Source organism: Mytilus californianus, unplaced genomic scaffold (genome assembly GCF_021869535.1).
Source record: "Mytilus californianus isolate M0D057914Y unplaced genomic scaffold, xbMytCali1.0.p SCAF_10, whole genome shotgun sequence".
Lineage (NCBI taxonomy): Eukaryota > Metazoa > Mollusca > Bivalvia > Mytilida > Mytilidae > Mytilus > Mytilus californianus.
This window is the reverse complement of record NW_026262582.1, coordinates 60,976,295-60,982,800: the sequence shown is the minus strand read 5'-3', so window position 1 is coordinate 60,982,800 and position 6,506 is coordinate 60,976,295. Positions and strand designations below refer to the sequence as shown.

The 6,506-nt window shown below is 32.5% G+C and overlaps 1 long non-coding RNA gene across 1 annotated transcript; it reads left to right on the top strand.

The window, feature by feature from the left end:
- Positions 1–894: 894 nt before the first annotated feature.
- On the top strand, positions 895–4,330 carry LOC127719099 (uncharacterized). Its single transcript, XR_007990170.1, has 3 exons — positions 895–954; positions 3,124–3,259; positions 4,222–4,330. It is a non-coding gene; the product is annotated as an uncharacterized LOC127719099 (long non-coding RNA).
- Positions 4,331–6,506: the final 2,176 nt, after the last annotated feature.

Below are 6,506 nucleotides of genomic sequence, written 5' to 3'. Positions count from 1 at the left end.
TATTAACAGCTGTGTCCGATCGAAATGTTGAATGCTAAATTGATATCTCTTGTAGGAAGGGTACCAAGCTCTCTTTATGGTAAAGACCCCTTCCGACAGTTTTTTTATGGTCAGTAGGTGACACATGTTGCAAGGCAAAATATGTTCACTCCATCAAACATAACCCCCTTTTTCCAGTGCATGGATGTAAACATGTTCAATCCTTCACTCCGGTCGACCTATATTACAGAACGTACCTTGTGTATGTATTGTAATTTTGTTCGTGTTGAATATACATGAAATGTTGCCAGTGGACATTAAGGACACAAAACTCAATCAATCAATTTAGTGAAATAATAACATGAGGCAAGATTTTAATACTATAGCATGACCTAAATGGGTATGCTAACTTTGTGTTGTGGGTTTAATCGGCCACATGAGGTCCCATGGAATTTTTACATTACTAGTACACAGTTACTTCGGCATATTTGTTCGGTAATCTGCGTTATCAATGACCGACACTTTGAGATGCAGCGATAGCCGCATGAGTCGGTGACATCAGATTTACAAATCGTGCTTTTTTTCTTTATCTATTCTATATATTCATATGAGGGTCTAGATTGGAGGGAAGGGATCTTCATTTCCGTATTCTTTAAATGTTTAGACAATTTTTATCAATCATTTATGTGTTTGCCCATTATTCTATATTCTATACATTTTAGCAACCGTTAATTTATTCTCTTAATTTTTGTTTTATAATATTTTGGTCCATTTTTCTCTATTCTGTTTTTGTGCCCTAATCTTTTATATGTTTTCCTTGATTATTCTCTAGTTTGTAAACCCAATCCAGACCCTCATATATATGATAGATAAATAGTTTGATAAGAACCGTACTAGTCCTCCATTGTTCTAACCTAAGTGAAGCAATGAAGGTTCCTTTCTGTGTACTTTTTGTAGTGTTTGTGTACTTTGCAGGTAATGGATATTTTTTAACCTGTGTTAAGATACGCATAACTTTATCTCATATAATAAAATCATTTTGTTTTTTTCACTACCGATATTTAACCACAATTTACGTCGCGTTTAAATAAACCATTGATGCAGTTGCACCTGAAACTTGCGCGAGTTTTTTTCACACTTTTTCATTCACAATGAAGAGCTTGCGGAAGGATATTTGTTTCTGGCTGTAATAAATGTAATCTTAAAGTTTTTTTTTTAAATTCAATTGTATTTAATCTTTGGTAAGCTAACAAAACCCTTGTCGATAAGATGTGTACATCATGATTCACATATAAATGAAAGGAGATATGAGATATAGTCTGTGATACAGCAACCCCACAACACAAACAGGTGAAAATGAAAATCTAGAGATAGGATTACAAAATATTGTTAGTTGATCATGACAGTTGTCAATCGTACCAGTACTGGCTGACAGATATCAGATGGTATCTATTTCAAATACATTTTCAGACTTACAAAAACAAAAAACCGGTGTACCTCAAGGATCCGTTTTAGGACCTGTGTTGTTTTTAATTTTTATAAATGATCTTCCTTTGTCTAATCCTAATCATAACACCGATTTATTTGCTGATGATAGCACCATATCAGTCATTGGACAAAATAAAAGTTGTATCAGTCATAAACTTAATACGGTTTTACAAGATATTTTTCGCTGGTGTGATGACAATAAAATGGCTGTAAATGTATCTAAAACGAAGGCTATATGTATTGGCTCTAAACAGAAGCTTTCAGTTACATCAAATGAAAACATTAATATTGCTATGAATGGACAACAAATTAAAGAAAGTACATGTGCAAAGGTTCTAGGTATTTTTGTTGATGCATCTCTATCCTGGTCTTCTCATATTGATTATATCATAAAAAGGGTTAACTCTTCTTTAGCTTTACTAAAAAGGATAAAGAAATATTTAAATCACAAAGCTAGACACATGTTCTATAACGCTTACGTTTTACCTCACTTAGATTATTGTTGTTCAATATGGGGAAACTGTAATAACTTTCTATTAGATAGTTTACTCAAACTGCAAAAGAGGGCAGCAAGAATAATTTTAGACGAACATGATTACACCTAACCTTCAAGCGAATTATTTCACGAATGTAACATTTTGCCGATTACCCAAAGAATACATTATCATAAATCATTACTAATGTATAAGGCAAAACATGGCTTAGCTCCAGAATATATGTCCAGTCTTATTTTATCAGCTTCTGCAAACCAAAAATACAATACGAGATTTTCGTCCTCAGATAATTTTATAATTCCAAAACCAAATACAGAGTTGTATAAGTCTAGTTTCTCGTACAATGGACCAAAAGTATGGAATGCTCTTCCTAATTCAATTAAAAAATCAAACACAGTATTAGAATTTAAACATAACTACAAATCTATGTACTTTTAACATTACCATGATATTTGTACTGTAATGCCATATATAATAATTGTTTATTGTATTTAAATTGTATTACATCTTTATTTATCATTATTATTGAATATGTATTGTTTATTTTTAATGTAATTATTATTGTATTAAGAGAGCCTTATTGAAAATTGGTGTAATCCAAATGAGTTACTCTCTCTAAATAAAGATATTATTATTATTATTATTATTATTATTATTATTATTATTATTATTATTATTATTATTATTATTATTATTATTACTCTTAATTGAGTAAACTGCTCAAAAGATATAAAATTCAAATTTGTCACTTTTCATTTGTAAACCGTCTGGAATTATTTAGCTACAGTGCAACCGATTTTACTAACCACTAACTTTTTCTTTCGTGTTCTGAACTGCAATTTCAAAAATAATTTGCAGTTTTACTCCGAGCGTTTGCTGCTATATCATTTATAACTTACTATATTTCAGTGTATGTAGATATAGTACCTTACACGGTTGATAAGGTCAATGCCCTAAGAAAGGATTGGAACAATAGTTTTAATCTTTCCAAAAAAAGGGGAAAAAGACCTATTTGCTGTGTGGCCTAATCACATGTCTTATTTCAGGTTCTACGTATGCACAACTAGTCACATGTCTTATTTCATGTTCTACTTATGCACAACTAATCACATGTCATACTTCAGGTTCTATGTATGCACAACTTATCACATGATTATTTCAGGTTATACGTATGCACAACTAATCACACCTTTCCAAGCTTGTGAGATAAAATGTATACATGACAAGACAGGCGGAAGTTCAGTTTCCTTTGAATCACCAATATATACAGATTGCCGGGATTACTGTTTGAAGCACGCGTAAGTCAGTCAAATAATCAATCAAACAATCATTCAACAAATCAATTAACCAATCAATCAAAAGACGTCAGGAGGTTAACAAATCGAAAATTGTGAATTTTGAAATTAACATCTTTATATAAAAGTAAGAGGGTGTGGTATGCATGCAATAATTGCCAATGAGACATCCGACCAAATGACGCGTACGTAGATGTAAGCAAATATAGGTCACCGTATGGCATTCAAATACTGTGATATTGTGGGGTTACCTCTTCTTACTCTTCAAATGCACACATGTTTACCTTTGATTTTTTTGTGGTGCCAAGTTGTGTTGCTCAGTCTTGGATTGTCGTGTTGAATGGTGCAAATGTAGAATATGAAAAAAGGGAGATGTGGTATGCTTGTCAATGAGACAACTATCCACAAAAGTTATCAAATGAAGTAGGTGTAAGCAATCATGGGCAACCGTACGGCCTTCAACAATGAGAAAAACTCATCAGTACCGTATGTATATAAAAGTAAGAAGATGCGGTATAATCAGACAACTCCACAAGAGACCAAATGACATAGAAGTTAACAGCTATAAGTCACCGTACGGTCTTCAACAATGAACAAAACCCATACCGCATAGTCAGCTATAAAAGGCCCCAAAATCACAAATGTAAAACAGGCATGAACCAACGACAACCACTGAACTACAGACTTCTGACTTGGGACAGGCAAAATGTGGCAAGTTTGTCAAACACAATCTGATGAAATTTATTTGGTATAGCTAGGACGTCGTGTGTTAAAAAATGCAAATGCAGTAAATTGATATGGCGAAAGCTTCTCTTAGGTCATACAAAAATCATATTTTCGTTTATATTTATAAATGTTATTATCATTTATTGTTATTTCCAGTTGCAGGTTTCAGCTTAACATGCGAAAAGGTAATGATAAAATACAATTGAAACATTTCTCCTTTATGGCTATTTCTATTTCAGATACGACAACTTGGGAAACTTAGGAACACTTGGATGAGAAGTCTGTGTGACTTGCACATGCAGTAACCGTACTAAAGAATTAAACAATACAGATTTAATTTTCACTCGATCTTCAGTTTCATTGTACTTTATAATTATATGTATATACCAATGAGACTTGGGGTCAATTACTTTAAAATGCAATTAATTAAATTACAATCATATTGCAAAAATCTTTACATTAACAAAAGCCATCGAATACAAGAATAACAATACGATGAATAATTATACCGCTGATGATAATAAGAAATGACAATACATATTTAAATTAAGTGTATTGAATCTATTGGGCACCGACTATTCATCTTTTGCGAGGGGCATGGGTTTGACAAAATCGATTGATTCTAAATTTAAAGTTTGTTTCCATTGAAAATTAGAGAAAATTACATTAAACATTTAGTTTAAAAGAAAAAATATCGTTCCTCTTTGTGGTTTGTCCCGATTTTTTTTTTACAAAAGATGGGTGGTTGGTGCCTTAGTTATGTCCTGGTTATTATCGTGCAGTCTTTGATGTGCATAAAAAACATTGGAATACGTGTGTTCATTGATTGTCTGTTTACACTTATTAATTGAATCAGCATGAATATAAAAGAAGGAAATTTGAGTTAATTTTTTTTTGAGAAAAAAAACCTAAATTTTTCGAGCTGAAGTCTACAAACAGAGATGTTTATCCATTTTGACGTTTTTATTTCGACTTATGGTTTCTTAAGTCTCAGGATTATCCAAAGACCCTCTTAATTAGCTATCATAAGTTTAGGGCAAAAGTTACGATGCATATCTTATCTGAGGAGACTAATGTTAACCTGACTTGGGCCTTTAAAGATGTCCTAGGACCAGCCTAACATGTCATAATCAAAACGCAGCTTTGTTGACATGTTCCCATTTTTTTCTCTCTTAACATTGCACTTCATCACCATTGATTATTTAACCCGACTAATCCAGTCGTTATATTCCGACTGACTATATTGATCGCTACATTAACACTGGGAACAGTATATCTAACGATAAAATCGACTACAATCAGTAAGTGTCAAGTCCCGTCAATATATATGTTCCTGATTAACAGGACACAGGGCTCTGAATCATTCGAGTTGTTGGTTATTCGAATGTTTAAAACCTTTCGGTGATACAAAATTAAGTTTCCAAATAAAAGTATTTAACTTTTTTTGTCATTCCAATATAAATAAGAAGATGTGGTATGAGTGCCAATTAGACAATAAAATTGAGAATGGAAATGGGGAATGTGTCAAAGAGACAACAACCCGACCATAGAACAGACAACAGCAGAAGGTCACCAACAGGTCTTCAATGCAGCGAGAAATTCCCGCACCCGGAGGCGTCCTTCAGCTGGCCCCTAAACAAATATATATACTAGTTCAGTGATAATGAACGCCATACTAAACTCCAAATTGTACACAAGAAACTAAAATTAAAAATAATACAAGAAAAACAAAGGCTAGAGGCTCCTGACTTGGGACAGGCGCAAAAATGCGGCGGGGTTAAACATGTTTATGAGATCTCAACCCTCCCCCTATACCTCTAGCCAATGTAGAAAAGTAAACGCATAACAATACGCACATTAAAATTCAGTTCAAGAGAAGTCCGAGTCTGATGTCAGAAAATGTAACCAAAGATGCACACTTTCGATATGTAATTTAAAATTTTTCCATAATCCCGGAAATATGTCTTAAGCTTGCTTGTTTAATAATTGTTGAAGGCCGTTATGTGATCTTTATATAGTTATCAATGATATATGCTGAGAAATCAAAAGTGATGAAAAAAATCAAAGAGTGGTGGAACACACCCTTAAATAGCATGTATCTTGTGTTTTAATCTTATCGAGAATCTCACACAGCAAGATTTTTACATAACATAGTCTAAGACAATGATAACAAATGAATCATTTTATCAAAAATTCCTTCACACTAAATATAATTATCTCATTTCTTCAAAAATACAGTGAACCTATTCATCACTCCCGCATGCAATAGTTAGCTTCATGCAATGAAATGAAGTTCTGCACTTATGCCATTGTATTGTATTGTATAGTATGTATTTGAAAATTAATTTCATTTAGAGGATATTTTATTTCTGTAATTAAATCTAAATTACATTTACTTCAATGTCATTGTAATACTGGTGATTTTCAAGTTACAAATTACATCAGATGGTCAGGGATATTACAAATTACCCTCAATTTCATAAAAAAAAAATATTTGTTATCATCTTATTACAGTTATGTTTAG